The sequence below is a fragment of the Stegostoma tigrinum genome, unplaced genomic scaffold (genome assembly GCF_030684315.1).
Source record: "Stegostoma tigrinum isolate sSteTig4 unplaced genomic scaffold, sSteTig4.hap1 scaffold_123, whole genome shotgun sequence".
Classification (NCBI taxonomy): Eukaryota; Metazoa; Chordata; class Chondrichthyes; order Orectolobiformes; family Stegostomatidae; genus Stegostoma; species Stegostoma tigrinum.
Genome location: NW_026728072.1, coordinates 317,884 through 341,970, shown reverse-complemented (window position 1 = coordinate 341,970; position 24,087 = coordinate 317,884). Strand labels below are relative to the sequence as shown.

At 45.6% G+C, this 24,087-nt stretch overlaps 1 long non-coding RNA gene across 1 annotated transcript in view; it reads right to left on the bottom strand.

The window, feature by feature from the left end:
• Nucleotides 1-22,134, bottom strand: part of LOC132207687 (uncharacterized) — a 220,050-nt gene extending 197,916 nt beyond the window's left edge. Inside the window, exon 1 of the long non-coding RNA XR_009443704.1 lies at nucleotides 21,977-22,134. This is a non-coding gene — a long non-coding RNA (uncharacterized LOC132207687). The remainder of the gene's footprint in view (nucleotides 1-21,976) is intronic.
• Nucleotides 22,135-24,087: the final 1,953 nt, after the last annotated feature.

Genomic DNA, 24,087 nt, shown 5'->3' with positions numbered 1-24,087 from the left:
TTCACTCATTCACTGCATCCCATTTCACTCAGTCACTGCATCCCATTTCACTCGGTCAATGCATCCCATTCCACTCAGTCACTGCATCCCATTTCACTCAGTCAGTGCGTCGCATTTCACTCAGGCACTGTATCCCATTTCCCTAAGTCAGTGCACCCCAAGCCCGCTCAGGGACTGCATCCCTATTAACTCAGTCACTCCTTCCCAGTACCTCCGTCACTGCATCCCATTCCACTCAGTCACTGAATCCCATTCCACTCAGTCACTGCATCCCAATTCCCTCAGTCACTGCATCCCATTTCCTCAGTCACTGAATCTCCTTTCCACAGTCACGGCAATTCCATTTCACTCAGTCACTGCATCCCATTTCACTCAGTCACTGCATCCCATTCCACTCAGTCACTGCATCCCATTCCACTCAGTCACTGCATCCCATTCCACTCAGTCACTGCATCCCATTCCACTCAGTCACTGCATCCCATTCCACTCAGTCACTGCATCCCATTTCCCTCAGTCACTGCATCACATTTCCCTCAGTCACTGCATCACATTTCCCTCAGTCACTGCATCCCATTTCCTCAGTCACTGAATCTCCTTTCCACAGTCACGGCAATTCCATTTCACTCAGTCACTGTGTCCCATTTCACTCAGTCACTGCGTCCCATTTCCATCAGTCACTGCGTCCCATTTCCCACTGTCACTGCATCCCATTTCCCACTGTCACTGCATCCCATTTCCCTCAGTCACTGCATTCCATTGCCCTCAGTCACTGCATCCCATTGTCCTCAGTCACTGCATCCCATTTCCCTCAGTCACTGCATCCCATTTCCCTCAGTCACTGCATCCCATTGCCCTCAGTCACTGCATCCCATTGCCCTCAGTCACAGCATCCCATTGCCCTCAGTCACAGCATCCCATTTCACTCAGTCACTGCATCCCATTGTCCTCAGTCACTGCATCCCATTCTCCTCAGTCACTGCATCCCATTGTCCTCAGTCACTGCATCCCATTGCCCTCAGTCACTGCATCCCATTCTCCTCAGTCACTGCATCCCATTTCACTCAGTCACTGCATCTCATTTCCGTCAGTTACTCCATCATATTTCCATCAAACAAGGCATCTCATTTCACTCAGTCACTGCATCGCATTTCACTCAGTCAGTGCTTCCCATTTCACTTAGTCACTGCATGTCATTTCACTCAGTGACTGCATCCCATTTCCCTCAGTCACTGCGTCCCATTTCACTCAGTGATGCGTCCCATTTCACTCAGTGACAGCAACACATTTCACTCAGTGGCTGCAACACATTTCACTCAGAGACTGCATCCCATTTCCCTCAGTCACTGCATCCCATTTCACTCAGTCACTGCATCACATTTCACTCAGTCACTGCATCACATTTCACTCAGTCACTGCATCACATTTCACTCAGTCACTGCATCACATTTCACACAGTCACTGCATCACATTTCACTCAGTCACTGCATCTCGTTCACCATAGTCACTGCATTCCATTTCCCTCGGTCACTGTTTCCCGTATCTCACAGGCGCTGCATTCAATTTCCCACACTCACTGCATCCCATTTCCCACAGGCACAGCATCTCCTTTCCCTCAGTCTCTGCATCGCATTTCACTCAGTCAATGCTTCCCATTTCCCTCAGTCACTGCATCTCATTTCACTCAGTCACTACATCTCATTTCACTCAGTCACTACATCTCATTTCACTCAGTCACTACATCCCATTTCACTCAGTCACTGCATCCCATTTCACTCAGTCACTGCATCCCATTTCACTCAGGCACTGCATCCCATTTCACTCAGGCACTGCATCCCATTTCACTCAGGCACTGCATCCCATTTCACTCAGGCACTGTATCCCATTTCCCTCACTCACTGCACCCCAGGTCTGCTCGGGCACTGCATCCCCATGAACTCAGTCACTCCTTCCCAGTATCTCAGTCACTGCATCCCATTTCACTCAGTCACTGCATCCCATTTCCCTCAGTCACTGCATCTCCTTCACCACAGTCACTGCATCCCATTCCCCACAGTCACTGAATCCCATTTCCCTCATTCACTGCATCCCATTTCCATCAGTCACTGCATCCCATTTATCTCAGTCACTGCATCTCATTCCCCACAGTCGCTGCACCCAATTCCCCACAGTCACTGCATCCCATTCCCCACAGACACGGCATCCCATTCACTTGAGTCGCAGCATCCCATTTCAAACAGACACTGCATCTCCTTTCCCTCAGTCACTGCATCCCAGTTCACACAGCCACTGCATCCCATTTCACACAGCCACTGCATCCCATTTCACACAGCCACTGCATCCCATTTCACACAGCCACTGCATCCCATTTCACTCAAAGCTTCACCTTACACTCAGACAGGGCATCCCATTTCCATCCGTCACGGCAATCCCATTTCACTCAGTCAATGCATCCCATTTCACTCAGTCACTGCATCCCATTTCACAGAGTCACTGCATCCCATTACCTTCAGTCGCAGGATCCCATTTCCCTCAGTCACTGCATCCCATTTCCCAGTCACTGCATCCCATTTCATTCAGTCACTGCGTCCCATTCCCCATAGTCACTGCATCCCATTTCCCAGTCACTGCATCCCATTGTCCTCATTCACTGCAGCCGATTCCCCTCAGTCACTGCATCCCATTTCACTCAGTCACTGCATCACATTACCCTCAGTCACTGCATCCCATTACCTTCAGTCGCAGGATCCCATTTCCCTCAGTCACTGCATCCCGTTTACCTCAGTCACTGCATCTCCTTTCCATCAGTCACTGCGTCCCATTGTCCTCAGTCACTGTGTCCCATTTCCATCAAGCACTGCATCCCATTTCCCAGTCACTGCATCCCATTTACCAGTCACTGCATCCCATTACCATCAGTGACTACATCCCATTACCCTCAGTCACTGCATCCCATTTCACAGAGTCACTGCATCTCCTTTCCATCAGTCACTGCGTCCCATTTCACTTAGTCACTGCGTCCCATTTCCATCAATCACTGCATCCCATTTCCCAGTCACTGCATCCCATTACCATCAGTCACTACATCCCATTACCCTCAGTCACTGCATCACAGTACGCTCAGTCACAGCATCCCATTTCCCTCAGACACTGCATCACATTCCCATCAGTCACTGCATCCCATTTCCATCAGTCACTGCATCCCGTTTCACTCAGTCACTGCATGCCATTTCCCATAGTCACTGCATCTCCTTTCCTCAGTCACAGTATCCCATTTCACTCAGTCACCGCATCCCATTCCCCTCAGTCACTGCATCCCATTACCCTGAGTCACAGTATGCCATTTCCCACAGTCACTGCATCTCCTTTCCCTCAGTCACTGCATCCCATTTCCCATAGTCACTGCATCCCATTTCCAACAGTGACTGCATCCCATTGCCAACAGTCACTGCAATCCATTTCCAACATTCACTGCATCCCATTTCCAAGAGTCAGTGCATCCCATTTCCAAGAGTCAGTGCATCCCATTTCACTCAGCCACTGCATCCCATTTCACTCAGCCACTGCATCCCATTTCACTCAGCCACTGCACCCCATTTCACTCGGCCACCGCATCCTAGATCACACACTGACTGCATTACAGTTCGCACAGACACTGCAGCCCATTTCACTCAGTCACTGCATCTCATTTCACTCAGTCACTACATCTCATTTCACTCAGTCACTACATCTCATTTCACTCAGTCACTGCATCCCATTTCACTCAGTCACTGCATCCCATTTCACTCAGGCACTGCATCCCATTTCACTCAGGCACTGCATCCCATTTCACTCAGGCACTGTATCCCATTTCCCTCACTCACTGCACCCCAGGTCTGCTCGGGCACTGCATCCCCATGAACTCAGTCACTCCTTCCCAGTATCTCAGTCACTGCATCCCATTTCACTCAGTCACTGCATCCCATTTCCCTCAGTCACTGCATCTCCTTCACCACAGTCACTGCATCCCATTCCCCACAGTCACTGAATCCCATTTCCCTCATTCACTGCATCCCATTTCCATCAGTCACTGCATCCCATTTATCTCAGTCACTGCATCTCATTCCCCACAGTCGCTGCACACAATTCCCCACAGTCACTGCATCCCATTCCCCACAGACACGGCATCCCATTCACTTGAGTCGCAGCATCCCATTTCAAACAGACACTGCATCTCCTTTCCCTCAGTCACTGCATCCCTATTCACACAGCCACTGCATCCCAGTTCACACAGCCACTGCATCCCATTTCACACAGCCACTGCATCCCATTTCACACAGCCACTGCATCCCATTTCACACAGCCACTGCATCCCATTTCACTCAAAGCTTCACCTTACACTCAGACAGGGCATCCCATTTCCATCCGTCACGGCAATCCCATTTCACTCAGTCAATGCATCCCATTTCACAGAGTCACTGCATCCCATTTCACAGAGTCACTGCATCCCATTACCTTCAGTCGCAGGATCCCATTTCCCTCAGTCACTGCATCCCATTTCCCAGTCACTGCATCCCATTTCATTCAGTCACTGCGTCCCATTCCCCATAGTCACTGCATCCCATTTCCCAGTCACTGCATCCCATTGTCCTCATTCACTGCAGCCGATTCCCCTCAGTCACTGCATCCCATTTCACTCAGTCACTGCATCACATTACCCTCAGTCACTGCATCCCATTACCTTCAGTCGCAGGATCCCATTTCCCTCAGTCACTGCATCCCATTTCCCTCAGTCACTGCATCTCCTTTCCATCAGTCACTGCGTCCCATTGTCCTCAGTCACTGTGTCCCATTTCCATCAAGCACTGCATCCCATTTCCCAGTCACTGCATCCCATTTACCAGTCACTGCATCCCATTACCATCAGTGACTACATCCCATTACCCTCAGTCACTGCATCCCATTTCACAGAGTCACTGCATCTCCTTTCCATCAGTCACTGCGTCCCATTTCACTTAGTCACTGCGTCCCATTTCCATCAATCACTGCATCCCATTTCCCAGTCACTGCATCCCATTACCATCAGTCACTACATCCCATTACCCTCAGTCACTGCATCACAGTACGCTCAGTCACAGCATCCCATTTCCCTCAGACACTGCATCACATTCCCATCAGTCACTGCATCCCATTTCCATCAGTCACTGCATCCCGTTTCACTCAGTCACTGCATGCCATTTCCCATAGTCACTGCATCTCCTTTCCTCAGTCACAGTATCCCATTTCACTCAGTCACCGCATCCCATTCCCCTCAGTCACTGCATCCCATGACCCTGAGTCACAGTATGCCATTTCCCACAGTCACTGCATCTCCTTTCCCTCAGTCACTGCATCTCCTTTCCCTCAGTCACTGCATCCCATTTCCCATAGTCACTGCATCCCATTTCCAACAGTGACTGCATCCCATTGCCAACAGTCACTGCAATCCATTTCCAACATTCACTGCATCCCATTTCCAAGAGTCAGTGCATCCCATTTCCAAGAGTCAATGCATCCCATTTCACTCAGCCACTGCATCCCATTTCACTCAGCCACTGCATCCCATTTCACTCAGCCACTGCATCCCATTTCACTCAGCCACTGCACCCCATTTCACTCGGCCACCGCATCCTAGATCACACAGTGACTGCATTACAGTTCGCACAGACACTGCAGCCCATTTCACACAGTCACTGCAGCCCATTTCACTCAGTCACTGCATCTCCGTTCCCTCAGTCACAGCGTCCCATTTCCATGAGTCACTGCATCGCATTCCCCTCAGTCACTACATCGCATTCCCCTCAGTCACTGCATCCGATTTCCATCAATCATGCATCCCATTTAGCTCAGTCACTGCATCCCATTTCACTCAGTTACTGCATCCCAGGTCACTCAGTCACTGCATCCCAGGTCACTCAGTCACTGCGTCCCATTTCAGACAGTCACTGCATCTCCTTTCCTCAGTCACTGCATCCCATTTCACCAAGTCACTGCTGCCCATTTTACTCAGTCACTGCGGCCCATTTAACAGTCACTGCATCCCATTTCCACAGTCACTGCATCCCATTCCCATCAGACACAGCAAGCTATTTCCCACAGTCACCGCATCTCCTTTCCTCCGTTACTGCATCCCATTGCACTCATTCACTGCATCCCATTGCACTCAGTCACTGCATCCCATTTCACTCAGTCACTGCAACCCGTTTCGCACAGTCACTGCAGCCCACTTCACGCAGTCACTGCATCCCATTTAAGAGTCACTGCATCCCAAAACAGTCACAGCATCCCATTTCTCTCAGTCACAGCATGCCATTTCCCACAGTCACTGCATCTCCTTTCCCTCAGTCACTGCATCCCATTAACCTCAGTCACAGCATCCCATTTCACTCAGTCACTGCATTCCATCTCCCACCGTCACTGCATACCATTCGCCACAGTCACCGCATCCCATTTCCCAAATACACAGAATCACCTTTCCCTCTGTCACTGCCTCCCATTACCCTCAGTCACAGCATCCCATTTCACTCAGTCACAGCATCCCATCTCCATCAGTCACTGCATCCCAGTTCACACATTCACTGCAGCCCATTTCACTCAGTCACTGGATCCCATTTCACTCACACACTGCAACCCATTTCCCACAGTCAATGGATCCCATTTCACTCAGTCACTGCATCCCATGAGACACAGTCACAGCATCCCAGTTTACTCAGTCACTGCAACCCAGTTCAATCAGTCTCGGCATCCCATTCCCCTCAGTCACTGCATCCCATTACCCTCAGACACAGCATGCCATTTCCCACAGTCACTGCATCTCCTTTCCATCAGTCAACGCATCCCATTTCCATCAGTCACTGCATCCCATTTCCATCAGTCACTGTATCCCATTTCTCTCAGTCACTACAACCCATTTCCCGCAGTCACCACAACCCATTTCCCGCAGTCACTGCATCCTATTTCACTCAGTCACTGCATCTAATTACCCTCAGTCACTGCATCCCATTACCCTCAGTCACTGCATCCCAGTTCACACAGTCACTGCATCCAATTTCACTGAGTCACTGCATCCCGTTTCACTGAGTCACTGAATCGCATTTGTTGTTCTCACTTGAATGCAATGGTCATGAATCTCCTCCAATGGCTTGTCATGTATTTCCAATGCAAAATTTTACCAAGTTTTGATTTTCAATTTTGATTACATGTGTCTCTCTGTTCTATAAGATGCTGCAATAAACTCAAATTTGACGAATCATAATTCAACCACCATTACCTACAGAGTTAATTTCATCAAACAGATCCAATTAGAATTGTCACATTCCCAAATCCTGATTCAAGTTTTTCTAATTATGGGCCACGTGGTTAAGAAAAAAGACACTTAGAATCAGAGAGATGTACAGTCGGGAAACAGATCCTTTGGCCCAATTTGTCTATGTTGACCAGATATCCTAAATTAATTTAGTCCCATTTGCCAGCATGTGGCCCATATTCCTCTCAACCCATCCTATTCATATACCCATCCACATGCCTTTTAAACGTACAAGCCTCCACCACTTCCTCTGGCAGCTCACTCCATACATGCACCACTATGAAAAAAATCCGGTCTATTTTAAATCTTGCCTCTCTCATTTTTAACCTATTCCCTCCAGTTTTGGATTCCAGCAACCCGGGGAAAAGATCTTGGCTGTTCGCTCTATCCACGTCCCTCGTAATTGTATAAACTTCTATATGGTCAGCCCTGAACTCCAAAGTTCCAAGAAATAGCTGCCTGTTCAAGCCCACGGTATACCTCCAACCTCCGATGCTCATAACATCCTTGTAGATCTTCTCTGAACCCTTTCAAGTTTACAACATACAACAATACAGCGCACAACAGGCCCTTCGGCCCTCAATGGTGCGCCGACATCCTTCCTCTTGCAAGGAGACCAAAATCGATTGCAGTATTCCAAAAGCAGCCGAACCAACGTCCTATATGGCTGCTAATTGATCTCCCAACTCCTATACTCAATGCACTGACCGATAAAGGCGAGCACACCAAATGTCTCCTTCATATCCTTTCTACCGGTGGCTGTACTTTGATGGAACTACGAAACTGCACTCCAGTGTCTCTTTATTAAGCAACACTCCCCACAACCTTCAGTGTAAACGTGCTGCCCTGATTTGCCTTTTCAAAATGTAGCACCTCACATTTGTCTAACCTCAACACCATCTGCCATTCCTCAGTTTATTGGCCCTTGTCAATGTCCCATTGTATTCTGAGGTGACCTTCTTGGCTGGCGACTACACCTTCAATCATTGGGAAACTTACGAACCACACCTTCCATTTTCATGTCCAAATCATTGCATCACTTCAACTCCCCCTCCCACTCCCTGAATGACATGTCCATCCTGGGCCTCTTCCAGTGTCACAACCAGACCACCCAGAAACTGGAGGAGCAGCACCTCATATTCCGCCTCGGGAGCTTCCAACTCAATAGCCGCAATGTGGACTTGGCCACCCTCAAAATCTCCCCACCCGCCAGCCTCATCCCAAGACTAGTTCCTCCCCTCATCCCCGCCTCCGTGACCTGTCCGCCTTCTCTCCCACCTATCCACTCCTCCCACCTCACTGACCAACTCCCACCACTGCTTGGAATTATTCTTCTTTTCACACTTCATCAGCTCGACGTTATTTCTAAAATCTATTTTCCAATTGTTGGAAAAAGTGAGATAAAGAGAAGTAAAAGAAGTTACATTCTTACCACTCGGGAAATCTCTGAATATTCTTCTGTTGAAAGGCCGCCAAGGAACGATGCAATTCTTGTGTCACAAACGCTGTGAGGGAGACATCTTTTTCGGTTCCACTAACTCCACCCTAAGGAAGACAAACCCATGTAACATATCTAGTGACTTAAAGCATACTCTATTGTTGCCCAAGGTGGAGAGCTGGATGAACACAGCAGGTCAAGCAGCATCAGAGAAGCAAGAAAGCTGATGTTTCGGGACGAGACCCTGCTTCAGAAAATTGGCGCTGGAGAATCTGAGATAACAAGGTGCAGAGCCGGATGATACTGCTTGGCCTGCTGTGTTCATCCAGCTTTACACCTTCTTATCTCAGATTCTCCAGCATCTGCAGTTCCTACTACCTCTATTGTTGCCCTTTCACTTTACTGAACTAATATGAGCCAGTAGTTTTGTTTAGGCTCGTGTAATCTTACGCTTATTGGCCTGTACAAAATCCTGAATTAATTTTGATCGACTGACGGGAGGAGAGATGAATTTTATAGAAATTTTTGTTTTCTACCAATTTGCAGAGGGCATCGTGGGCGATTGAAGGACAGTGTTATTATCCTCCAGGTCTGTGGACTGCATCGTTACCAACTTGCCTATTTGCATATACATACAATATTCATTATGTACCAATGAAACATAATAAACCAATACTGCGTACTAAAAACAACGCTCACATATCAATGGAAATTTAAATATTTATCATAGAGTTTGAAGGATTGAATTCAATGATACAAAGCAAAAACCAGTGAAGATGAGTGCAGTTGGTCAGCACTTTTGCCACTAAGTGGAGGTTGGCAATTTCAGGCCACCCAGGAACAAGCAAGCTCTGTCTAACTCCAAGGGCAGCACGGTGGCTCAGTGGTTTGCACTGCTGACTCACAGCGCCAGGGACCCAGGTTCGATCCCACCGTTGGACGATCTTCTGTGCGGAGTTTGTACATTCTGCCCATGCCTGCATGGGTTCCTGCTGGGTGCTCTGGTTTCCTCCCACAGTCCAAAGATGCGCAGGCTCAATGTATGGGCCATGCTAAACTTGCCCATTGTGTTTAGGGATGTGTAGATTAGGTGTGTTAGTCATGGGAAATGTAGGGTTACTGAGGAAAGGGTCGGGGGATGAGTCAGGGTGAGACGCTCTTTGGAGGGTGACCGTGGACTTCTTGGGTCAAAAGGGGCTTGTTTCCACACCGTAGGGATTCTATGATATGGAAGTATCTTTTGAAGTGGACATTCATGGGTATGCTATAACAGAGACCTTGAAATACTGCACAACAAATATTTGGAACTAGACTGTCAATTCAGACAGAGCATCAAAAAAGATCATGGAAGTTGTCACTGATATAAAGCAGGATTGATGAAAATCCAGCAGGAAATGGTGTCAAAAGGCACAGTATCTTTTATTCATCTCCAGTTATTTTGTCCAAGGCACTGGATGCTGGCAGGATTGAAACATTGAAGAAATGCTTCACAAATCACATATAAGGACCTGCACATCTTTGAACAATGGGAGGAAACTGCAGCACCTGGCGGAAGCCCCTCGCAGACGCGGGGAGGACATGTCAATTCCACACAGATAGTTACCCAAGACTGGAATCTCAATTGGCTCCCCAGTGCATGAGCAGCTCTAACCACTGAGCAACTACCTTGCCCAGAAGGGGTTTTATAAGCGCATACATTATTTCCATTAAGACAGATCCAATCCTGTATGTCCAATCAAAATAACATATTGTAGATATCATGACAACAATCATAAATGATTTTGAATAAGTAAATCAAAAAAATTGAAATAGTTTCCAAGCCTAAATACTAGATATGTTGCAGTTAAGATGAATAGCGCAACAACAAAAAGGCCATATTTTATGTGACAATCAGTAACACTTGAAAACTTGCAACAATTTGTCACCAGTAGTGCTCTGAAGTGGCTTGATGGTGCACTCCTTCATTCAGTGGAATGAAACTCCAAAGATCACAAATTCTCCTTCAATACCGTGTTGTAACAGTGACTGCATCAACCTGTGTTTATGGGCCTGACTGGAAACCCACACAACATGCATAAACAAAAAAAAATCTAAGGTGATAGGAGAAAAAAATGTATGTATGCAACGTCTTTGAAAAGCAATTATTTGTAGCGGCTGCAAGCCCATAAGGAATCTCGTTTCGCAGATTATATTCATTTGCACTGCAGGTCATGCCAGTCAGAATCAGTTTTCGTTTCATGACAGATAACTAAAATGTCCATTACAATGAACTTTGGTTGATCAGAAGATTTTAAGTAAGGACTATGTCTTGTGTGAGCTGACGGCATTAGGGGATGGAGAAGGTACATGCACTGCTGGCATCTTGACACCATTGAATGAGCAAGCGTGGACGCAAAGGTTGTAACAGGTAACAATTGGACAGGCAATATCTTTTGAGCTCCTTCCCAGCAGGCCTGTAATACTCTAAAGCTGTGCTCGACCCTCACTTCCTCCACCTTACGTACGCTGCCTTTTCTTTTTGACAAGAAGCACCTCTGTACCCGTCATCCAAGGCTCCTTAATCTTACCCCTTCTTATCTGTCTCAGAGGAACAAATTTATACATCACTCGCAAAAACTGCTCCTTGAACAGCCTCCACATGTCTGCTGCGCCCTTTCTGTGGAACAATTGCTCCCAATCTGTACTTCCCAACTCCTGTCTGACAGCATCATAGTTTCCTTGACCCCAGTGAAATATCTTCCCCTGGTAACTGCTCCTTTCCCTTTCCATGGCTATGGTAAATGGGAGGCTCTTGCGGTCACTGTCGCCAAAGTGTTCTCCCACCATGAGATCTGACACCTGTCCTGGCTCATCGCCGAGCACCAAATCCAAAATGGCCTCCCGCCTCGTCGGCCTGTCCACATACTGAGTCAGGAAACCCTCCTGAACACACCTGACAAAAACGGCTCCATCCAAACCATCTGCACTAAGGAGGTTTCGATCTATATTGGGAAAGTTGAAGTCACCCATAACAACAACCCTGATACGTTTGCACTTTTCAACAATCTGCCGGCCAATGAGTTCTTCGATCTCCCAACTGCTATTTGGGGTCTGCAGAAAACCCCCAGTGAAGTGACTGCTGCCTTGCTGTTCCGAACGTCCACCCACACTGACTCAGTCGACAAACCTTCCTTGGCAACCTCAGCCCATACAACCGCAGTAGACGAGTCCTCAAAGGTTCTTTCAGCCGCCGTTATACTGTCCTTGACCAACAAAGCCACACCTCCCCGTCTTTTACCACCTTCCCAGACCTTAATGAAAGATCTAAACCCAAGAACCTGCAACATCCATTCCTGACCCTGCTCTATCCATGCCTCCGAAATGGCCACAACATCGAAGTCCCAGGTACCTATCCAAGCTGCAAGCTCACCTACATTATTCCAGATACTCCCGGCATTAAAGTCGTCACACTTCAATCCAGCTTGCTGTCTGCCAGCACACTTCTGTGACAGTGAGGTCCTGACCATGTCCTCCCTATGCTCATCCTCCTGTGTACTAGGACTACACCTCAGCTTCCCATCCCACTTCTGAGCTCGTTTAAATCCAACCGAATGGCACGAGCCAATTTCCCACCCAGGATATTCGTGACATCACAGACCCTGGCACCTGGTCGGCAACACACCAATCGTGAGTGTCTTTCGTTCCCGGCAAATCTTCTATCAGTGCCTCTAACTATTGAGTCCCCAATGACTATCACTCTCTTCCTATCCCCGCTTCCCTTCTGTGCAAGAGGGACAGACTCTGTGCCAGAGACCTGCACCCGACTGCATACCCCTGCTAAGTCATCCCCCGGAACAGTATCCAAAATGGTATAGTTGTTTTTCAGGGGAGCTACCGCAGGGGATTTCAGGGGAATGACCACAGGGGAAGGTTAGTCAAGTTACACCGAGTAAACGTGCATTTTTGGCTGAAGAAACATGTGTTTCAATGTGAGCTAATGGAAGAAGCCATGGGGGCAAAGCTAAACATTTCGACAATAAGACAACCATTCTTGAAAGCAGCATACAGCGTGAAAAAGAAATGAGCTGCTTTAATATCCACTTAAAATTTATGTGGAATATCAGATGGAATTTTCTTATTGACTCCATTGTGCAATCATTTCGAGCTAAAAATGTTAACTGCATTAATTAATACTAACCAGAAACGGACTTTGTAGTAAATGGTTTGACGATTTTCTGTATCTGGAACATCCCTTTTCCTTCTCGAACGAAGATCGTACCAACCTATGGTACCAAACTGTGAGTCAAACGGATGGGACACATAATCTTTAAATTCCTCATCAAAACAGTCTCATCGTATGGTTCTGTGCAATAAAAGAGAAAGAATAAACATGTTTCCCACAATTTTGCTGATGTTTACGAACAGAATGCTCAAATTCAAAAAGTTTGGGCTGGCATGTCTGCTTCCTCCAGCCTGTTTAAACTGTTCCATTCAATGTGAAATTTGTGATAAGTTTTAGCACACAGGTCTATGTGATCTGCGCCACCACCTTCTATTAGTCAAACATGCTTTCCCCCTCTTCCTGTAATACATTCCTTGAAGTGTTCAATGAGATTTTGATTTTAAATCTTATGGTCATATTCTTTTGATTCTCAAGCATCAATGAATCTGATGTTGCCGCCATTCCATGCAGTGCACAGCACGTCAAACAGGAGTCTTACTCTTGCCATGAGCACTGAGGTAGTATGGGGTCACAACTGTCTCATAGTTCGGAATGAAATTCTACATGTAGGGCTATGAAGAGTCATGCAGTTAATTTTATTTGACATGCTATTTCTTTTCTTCACAAATATGCTGGATTTAAAGTGATCTTCACCCTCATTTAAAATGAATTCAATATCCAACCATCTGTAAAACTAGCATATCCAAATTTTAATTTGAGGTCAGTGTTGCACAAATATATGACTTTTTTAAAAATTATGTTCGAGTCAACATTAACATTTCATTCCCTGACAGCGGGTGAACTTACTTTTAAACTCCAATTTTCCTTCGGTATTAATGGAGAGATGAGCCTTTTTGCAAGCACCGAAAGTCTGCACCAGTTTAAGCGAAAACTTGCGAAACTAAGTTTCACAAATATGTTCCTATTAAACACTAATTCCTATTGAAGCAGTATGAGCTAAATTCATTCAACTGGACAGCAAAAACGGTCAAGATTTTAAAAGCAAGCAACTATTTTGAAGTCACTCTTCGAACTAAATTCCATCTTGGTGTCTGAGAGTCCACAGGTTCCTCACTCTCAACGAACCATTCAACTGTCATGCAATTACTGAAACGCACAGACAAAAAACATCAACGTTAACAGTCACTAAGATTTTGAGAGTGATTTGGAATTCGGACTCAACACCCCCTGGGGAAAATCTGTTCCAATCTGGATAGTACTCACTTATTACCATCCCACCTACCTTCCCCAGCACCTCCTCCCCCTCCACGCTATTTGTTTCTGAGCTCCCTTCCACCCTCCATTTCTCAGGAAGGGTCCTGACCCAAAACCTCAACTTTCTTGAGCCTCTGATGCTGCCTGCCCTGCTGTGTTCCTCCAGCTCCACAATGTGTTATCTCAGACACCAACATTGGCAGTTCTTACTATCTGGATAACTCATTCTCACCTTGTCACAAGTGATTTATACTCATTATCTTTTCAGATGACGCATGTACATGTATATACATAAATATACATATTGCACTTTTATGCCTGAACCACTAACCCAGAGGATATTTTAAAAGAGTCTGTTCATAGCTGCATGAAAGAGAAATCATCAAGGTCATAACTTTCATTTGAGGAATAACTCGAACATTCAAAGTACTCACAGTCAGTGTCCCATTTCCTTGACCAGTCAATTTGATGTGATTCTTTCTTCCAAGTGGAAACTATAACAGCAATTATATTTGAGAGTCAAACACTTCATTGCATCACCAATATTTCCTTGTCTGTTTGAAGCATAAGATAATGAAATAATCGTGGACAGATTGGCCAACAGTGTAATTTAATGTGTGTTATGGCAACTCAAAATCACAACCATTGAAGTGATCTTTAAAAAGCTGTTGTTATACAACAGAGCACTTTTTGAGATGCAGTGATGAACATACTTCCTGAGATGCAAATAATATCTGCCAAATTAATTCCAAAGAATATCTTTACAATTAAAAAGAAGCTAAAAATCTCTTTACATTGCGAAGCTTGTCAGATTGCTATTAGTCAATGGAAATCGTTCAGAACAATTATTTATTCCCAGATGAAAAGGAAGTGTATACATTTCATGACAACAAAATGTGAGGCTGGATGAACACAGCAGGCCAAGCAGCATCTCAGGAGCACTTTTGTCCTCCTGAGATGCTGCTTGGCCTGCTGTGTTCATCCAGCCTCACATTTTGTTGTCTTGGATTCTCCAGCATCTGTAGTTCCCATTATCTCGTATACATTTCATTTTCACATCTTATCCAAGAGAGAAAAAAAAACACCTTCATGAATGCATTGTCAAACAAGAAGACTCACAAAAAAAGCCATTTGGCCCATTGAATATTCCTCCATCATTCGGTGAGATCATGGTTGATCTCATTACATTTATCATGACACAGCATTTCCACCAAACCCTCCTTATAGCTAATACATTCCGATCCAAGTAACATCCCGGTAAATCTCTGTTTCTGGGCCATGCCTTGTCTTTCTAAATATTTTTTCTGTCATCTACAAATTTAGCCACAGCACATGCACCTCTTTCCTCCAAGTCATTAATAAACAAGCACAAGAGCTGTGGTTCCTTCAGCGCGACCTCATTTCTTACGGACAAGCCAACCCTGGCATCTCTGTCCATTTGTGTCGGAGATAATGGGAACTGCAGATGCTTCAGAATCCAAGATAACAAAGTGTGGATCAGGATGAACACACAGAAGTAGAAGGGTCTCGGCACAAAACGTCAGCTTTTACGCTCCTGAGATGCTGCTTGGCCTGCTGTGCTCATCCAGCTCCACACTTTGTTATCTCTGTTCATTTGCCTGTTCTTTCTATCGGACATGAATCATTGGCTATTTCGTTCCCAACACTTATCCCCTAACAACCACCTCTCTGTGATACCCAGAGTGATGTATCTGTCAATTTCAATCTGCACCACAAACTCATTCACTTTGTTTCATACACTCCCTGCAATTCAATACAAGATCTTCAGTCTGGCATTTACAGCCACCCTTCTTATCTGCTGCAGCTGAAGTGAGACTCCTGGCCATTTCCATACTTTTTGTCCTATTACTTGCTCTGGAAACTTTGCTGAGCACTTACCAGCTTCTAACTTTTTCCACAATTTTCCATGCAACTGAGCTCAACCACTCCACACTTTTTATTAAAACGCCCTAGCCCCAGACCTAGCTCTGTATTTTGCGAGGATACTTGTCCCAATATGATTCTCGTCGAGCCTATAACACCAGAACGACTCCCTCCTTCCCCGTACCGATGCCCATGTCCCATGAATTCAAACACATTTCTGCCATGCCACCATTTGAACAATGTACATCTATAATTATGTTCACACTGTGCCAAATTGCTCAGATAATAATCCAGAGATTATTACCATTCTGGTTCTGCTTTCTCACCTCAGCACCTCGGTGCTCATAATCCCTCAGGAGAACCTCTTTCCTCTTTCTTCCATATCAATGGTACCTGTGTGGACCACGATAGCTGGATTTCTACTCCTCCCACTTCACGTTCCTTTGTAGCCGAGATGGAATATCCTGAACCTGGGCACCAGGCAGGCAACACTACTTTCGAGACTCTCGATCCTGGTCACAATGAACAGTGTTCATTCCCCTAACTATACTACCTCTGATTATAACTACATTTCACTTTTTATCCCCTCCTGAATGTCCCACCTGTCCCACAGTGCTACAGTCAGTTTACTCATCTTCCCTATACCCTGCACTCTCATCCACACACGAAGAAAGAATCTCAAACCTGTTCGATAAGATCAAAGGCCAAGGTTCCTTCTGCACTACATCCTGGATCCTTCCACCTGCCCTGTTCTTTGTCATTGGCCACTGACCGAATTTCAGCTAGTTAATCTAAGGTGTGTGACTGCCTCCTGAAACACAGCATTCCCTGGTAACTCTGCCCCACATGATTTGTTGATTGGTCAAAACTGAGATTCCAGTTCATCAAACGTAAGCTGGAGTCTGGGGCCTGACCACTCGCCCGTCATGTAGGTACAAATAATCATCTGGCCTGGCATCTCCATTTCAATTACTTCGATCTTAATTTGATTTGAAAACATTCTGGTCTTTTACTTTGTAGCCTGTAAATATTTCTCCGATTTACTTTCAATCTGAAAGCTACCGATAATAGATTCTTAAACCAGTCGCGATCACCAACCAATGAACCTGGTTCACCCTCTCGGTCCCTGATTCTGGCTTCAATTCACCCTGTCTCAAAAACAAAATGCTTATGAACTATAAGGCAAAAAAAGCAAGCAAATGGCACCTCTTACCCTCTGCACTGACTTACCGCATTGCCACCAAGTTCCCCAAAATATATATTCACTTGGTGCATTTCACTCGAGATGTGATCTCTTCTTCCAGAACATGCAAAGCATACTGATCCATAGCAATATACTACCTTCAAAACCTCAGCTCTTAGCTTATTACTTTTGTGTACATTCTCAAATGCTTTCTCCAAGTCCAAACACAACACATTTACTGGTTTTCCTCTGTTAATTCTCCTCCCAAAACTTCCTCCAAAAACCCAAACAAATTAGCCAGACATAATTTCTCTTTCATCAGGCTATGGTGATTCTGTTTGATGAGATGATGATTTTCCAAATGTCCTGCTATTATTTTCTTCATAGTTGATTGCCACACATTTCCAACAATAGATATTAGACTGGTTCGGTTGTAGTTATCTTCTTTTTGCCTCTCTCCTTTTTAAATAGGGACATCACATCAGCATTTTTCCAGCCCTCAGATGCTTCTCGAGAATCTGAACCTTTTTGGGAAATTACAGTCAATGCATATACCGACTCTGAAGCTCATTGTTTAGAATCTTAGAAAGTCAACCATCACGGCGAAGAGTCCAATCTGCTTTCACTCCATTAGATTGTCTACTGCTACTTCTCTCATGGTACTGATGGTGTGGTAGTGATGTGTTTAATTCCTCCCTGTATTCTTTCGTAATAAGGGGATCCTTGAAGTATCTTCCACTGTAAAGGCTACCCTTTTCTCATTGTCGTTGTTCCTTGATTTAAAAATTAACCTGGCCATCTCAGCCGAGCATATAATTAATGGCATTACCTCTAAAACCTTCTCTGCTAAAGTGTTCAATAGATTGCTACAACCTGAAAGAAGTAATTCTTCCCCTAAATTCATAGGCAACCAATTTGAAAATGTGGCCTCTGGTCGTAAAATCTTTCACAATATTAAGGGAGTGCTGCACTGTCACTGGAGGCCCCAAACCCCACCTCTTCCTCCGGTACATTGATGACTGTATCGGTGCCGCCTCTTGCTCCCCAGAGGAGCTCAAACAGTTCATCCACTTCACCAACACCTTCCACCCCAACCTTCAGTTCTCTTGGCCATCTCCAGCACATCCCTCACCTTCCTGGACTTCTCAGTCTCCATCTCAGGCAACCAGCTTGTAACTGATGTCCATTTCAAGCCTACCGACTCCCACAGCTACCCAGAATACACCTCCTCCCACCCACCATCCTGCAAAAATTCCATCCCCTATTCCCAATTCCTCCGCCTCCGCCGCTTCTGCTCCCACGATAAGACATTCCACTCCCGCACATCCCACATGTCCAAGTTCTTCAAGGACCGCAACTTCCCCCCGACAGTGATCGAGAACGCCCTTGACCGCATCTCCCATATTTCCCGCAACACATCCCTCACACCCCGCCCCAGCCACAACCGCCCCAAGAGGATCCCGCTCGTTCTCACACACCACCCCACCAACCTCCGGATACAACGCATCATCCTCTGACACTTCCGACATCTACAATCCGACCTCACCACCCAAGACATTTTTCCATCCCCACCCCTGTCTGCTTTCCGGAGAGACCACTCTCTCCGTGACTCCCTTGTTCGCTCCACACTGCCCTCCAACCCCACCACACCCGACACGTTCCCCTGCAACCGCAGGAAATGCTACACTTGCCCCACACCACCTCCCTCACCCCTATCCCAGGCCCCAAGATGACATTCCACATTAAGCAGAGGTTCATCTGCACATCTGCCAATGTGGTATACTGCATCCACTGTACCCAGTGTGGTTTCCTCAACATTGGGGAAACCAAGCGGAGGCTTGGGGACCGCTTTGCAGAACACCTCCGCTCAGTTCGCAACAAACAACTGCACCTCCCAGTCGCAAACCATTTCCACTCCCCATCCCATTCTTTAGATGACATGGCCATCATGGGCCTCCTGCAGTGCCACAATGATGCCACCCCAAGGTTGCAGGAACAGCAACTCATATTCCGCCTGGGAACCCTGCAGCATAATGGTATCAACGTGGACTTCACCAGTTTCAAAATCTCTCCCACCGCATCCCTAAACCAGCCCAATTCGTCCCCTCCCCCCACTGCACCACACAACCAGCCCAGCTCTTCCCCTTCACCCACTGCATCCCAAAACCAGTCCAACCTGTCTCTGCCTCCCTAACCTGTTCTTCCTCTCACCCATCCCTTCCGCCCACCCCTGGCCGCACCCCCATCTACCTACTAACCTCATCTCACCTCCTTGACCTGTCCGTCTTCCCTGGACTGACCTATCCCCTCCCTACCTCCCCACCTATACTCTCTCCACCTATCTTCTTTTCTCTCCATCTTCAGTCCGCCTCCCCCTCTCTCCCTATTTATTCCAGAACCCTCACCCCATCCCCATCTCTGATGAAGGGTCCAGGCCCGAAACGTCAGCTTTTGTGCTCCTGAGATGCTGCTTGGCCTGCTGTGTTCATCCAGCCTCACATTTTGTCATCTTGGATTCTCCAGCATCTGCAGTTCCCATGATCTATGGTGATTCTGTTTGATTAAATTCTGATTTTCCAAATGTCCTGCTATTATTTTCTTCATAGTTGATTGCCACATATTTCCAACAATAGATGTTACTTTGTTTCGGTTGTAGTTATCTTCTTTTTGCCTCTCTCCTTTTTAAATAGGTATGTCACATCGGCAGTTTTCCAGCCCTCAGATGCTTCTCTAGAATCTAAACCTTTTTGGGAAATTACAATCAACGCATACACCGACTCTGTAGCTCATTGTTGAGAATCTTAGAAAGTAAACCATCACGGCAAAGAGTCTAATCTGCTTTCACTCCATTAGATTGTCGACTGCTACTTCTCTCATGGTAGTGATGGTGTGGTAGTGATGTGTTTAATTCCTCCCTGTATTCTATAGTAATAAGGGGATCCTTGAAGTATCTCCACTGCAAAGACTACCCTTTTCTCATTATCACTGATAATGGGAAGCTCAGATGCAAGAGAATCCAAGATAACCAAGTGTGAAGCTGGATGAACACAGCAGGCCAAGCAGCATCTCAGGAGCACAAAAGCTGACGTTTCAGGCCTCGACCCTTTTCTCATTATCATTGTTTCTTGATTTAAAAATTAACCTGGCCGTTACAGCCTAGCATATGACTAATGGCATTACCTCAAAAATCTTCTTGGCTAAAGTGTTCAATAGAGTGCTACAACCTGAAAGAAGTAATTCTTCCCTGAATTAATAGGCAACCAATTTGAAAATGTGGCCTCTGGTCGTAAAATCTTTCACAAATGGGAGTAATCTCTACGGATATACACTATCAAGCCTCTTTAGAATCTTACATGTTGAAAAAATAAGATTTTTTCAATCTTATAAACGCCAATGAACGTAGTCCCAGCCTGCCCAACTTTCCTAAGCATAGCAATCCCCTACGCCATTTCCAAAATCAACCCAGTCAACATGAGGTGCATGGCCTCCGCAGCATTCGCTCTGTGGCCGTACATGACTTGTCAGTTACCATCCTGCTGCTACAACTCTACTTCTATTTACGATGCAGTCCTCTGTCCATCCGAACAAACTACCCTTGAACACATGGGCTCTTTTCATCTGAGACACCTTATGAGCTGTACCTTATCAAATGCTTTGTTGAAATCTCAATGTACTACATCAACTGGTGGTCCTTCATCAGTAATGTTTGTTTCCTTCTCAAAGCACTGTAGCAAGTTTGTCAAGTATTATTTCCCCTTTATAAAAGGATGTTAACTCTGTAGGATGTTATAGCACATTCAGTACCCTGTTATTTCATCTTTCATGGCCGGCATGAACATCTACCCAGGTTGACCTAAATTGGCAATACTGGCATGCTATTTTGTCGAAGTATCTTTGTAATAATGGTGTTATGTTCACAATCTTTCAATCCTCTGAGAATTTTCCACAATCTAAGGATTCTTGGAAGATTATCATCAGTGCCTCCATTGTATCTGTAGCTGCATTGTTCAACATGAGAGGATACAACTCATCACACACCTTGGATATTTTCTCTACTGATTGGAGTCATGTTTGGAATTCTGTGCAGTGACATTCACTTTTAACAGTTTGCTAAATACTACCAGGAACAGAAATTGTCATCCAGCTGCAACTAAACTAAAGCTTTCAGCACGGAAGGAAGTCTTTCAATTTGAACCCAATATTATGAACCCAATAACTCCTGAAAAGGGCAATACAATTTGCCTCAGTCCATAAATGTTCTTCCTCCAACATCCTGAGATGCATCATCTGTATTTCTTCAAATTTACCACAGATTCTGTTTCAATCATCCTTTCAGCAATACGCATGACAACAATTCGGCATTCTTAGTCCCCCTGTAGCCTCCGTTGCACATGTGCATTGTTAGATGATTATTTATTTGTGTGCCTGCTTTTTTGCTCAAATGAATAAAGGTAAATTTCTGTTCTTTTGTCATCAGAGCTATTGCCTCCTCACTCTCATCTTCCTTGTTTTATCCTGTGCTGGAATATTTAATTTGTTGACTTATCTGAAATATGTTGTTGAATGGATTGGGTTTTGTAACATTGCATTCCCCATAGACCATCTACCGATACTGTTGCTTGTTCTAACAGTTATTATCTTGCAGAGAGGAAAGTGCAGTTTGAAAGCAATGGAACATTATCGATGAAGAAGTTGATGCATAAATTGCTGCGATCTTCCAAACTACAAACTCACCTTCAATTCTTTCTCGGTCAGAGCATTGTGCCGGCGCAAATGAATCGTGTTCTCAATGGGACTTCCAAAACCATGGAATTGAATTTGCATATTGATTTCTTCTTCCCTCTTCAGAAATGCAAAGTAGTATCGTGATGAAGCTTCCAAGGCGATGATTGTGTCCTTCAATGAACGGAAAAGTGACTCTTAGATTCATGGAAATATTTCACTACTTCTATCGACATGAAAGGCAAACATTCTCCCTGCATATGACCCAGTCTCATTTTATCGTATCTTTCTGATTTTACATGCCACGGGATAATCATTGCAGTGTAACAGAAATGTTGATCATGGAAATTTATCACTGTTTTCATAAATAATGGCAAATTTTCAACATCTTGCAATTGTATGAAGGTTCAGTCTCATCACAACTCGCCTGCTGCACAAAGACATTCTTGCACTGCTTTGAATGTTAGGGCTGAAACAAAACACAATCATTACACAAATGCATCAACACCCCACTTTCAACAGGATCTGATATCCTTGCCAGGCACTGGAGGGGTTGCGGAGACTGGTGAGTGGATAAAGTCGTTCCTCTGTTCAAGCAGGAAAACGGGGACTTTCCAGGAAACTACAGACTGGTGAGTGTCTCATGTCTCAAAGGTATGGGCTAATAAGGGACAGCCAGCATGGCATTATGCGGGGCAGGTTATGTCTTACCAAGTCAGTTGAAGTTTTCAAGGAGGTGACAAGGGTGATCAATTAGGGTAGAACAGTTGATAACATATACATGGATTTTACGAAGGTTTTCAACAAGGTCCCTCATGGTATGCTCATCCAGAAGATTAAGATCCATGAGATCCGTGGTGACTTGGCCTGCCCATATAAGGCAGACGGTAGCGGTGGAAGGCTAACAAAGAGAACACAGTATAGGGCTGGAGGAACACAGCAGGCCAGGCAGCATCAACAATGTCAGCTTTCCTGTTCCTCTGATGCTGCCTGACCTGCTGCGTTCCTCCAGCTCCACACTTGGTTATCTCTGATTCCAGCATCTACAGTTCTTGCCGTCTCAGTGGTGGAAAGCTGTTTTTCTGGCTGCAGCTCAGTGACGAGTGGTGTTCCGCATCGATGTGACTTCTGCTGTTTGTGATATATGTAAATGACTTGGTTGCAAATGTAGATGGGGGATTCGTAAGTTTGCAGATGATATAAGGACCAGTGGACTTGTGGACAGCATGGAAGGTTGTCAAAGGACACAGCAAGATACAGACCAATTGCAAACACGAGCGGAGAAATGGCCGATGGAATTTAATCTGGGCAGGCATGAGGTGTTGCATTTTAGGAGACCAAGTGTTCAGGAAAGGGATACACAGTTAATGGCAGGACCCCAAACAGCAGTGATGTCCAGAGGGATCTTGGGGTCCTAGACCATAACTCCCTGACAGTAGCCACACAAGTAGATAGGGTGGTCAAGAAGGCATATCGCATGCTTGCCTTTATTCATAGGGGAACTCAGTGCAAGAGTCAGGATGTCACATTGCAGCTTGACAAGACTTTGGTGAGACCACACAGAGTATTGCATTCAATTCTGGCCGCCACATTACACTAAGGACGTGCAGGCTTTGGACAGGGTGCAGAAGAGATTTACCAGCATGCTGACTGGAATAGAGGGTATGAACAAGAGGGAGAAGCTGGAAAAACTCTTAGTTTTCTCTGGAGCAGTAGAAGCTGAGGGCAGGCTTGATAGAAGTCTACAAAATTAGGAGATACATAAATACAGCTAACGGTCAGAAAATTTCTCCCCCGGAGTTGAAGTGTCCACTATTAGGGGGCATGCATTTAAGCTGAGAGGGGGGAAGTTCAAAAGAGATGTGAGGGGCAAATATTTCACACTGAGCATGTTACAAGTGTGGAATACATTGCCCGGGGTGGTAGTGGATGCAGATACGATGAAAGCATTTAAAAGGGACTTTTAGTTAAGTGCACGAATATGCAAGGAATGGAGGACTATGGATCAAGGACAGGCAGAAGGGATTATTTCATTTGTTGTCATGTTTGGCCCAACATGGTGGGCCAAAGGGCACATTCCTGTTGCTGTCGTGTTCCAAGTTTTATGCTCACCTGTGTCATGA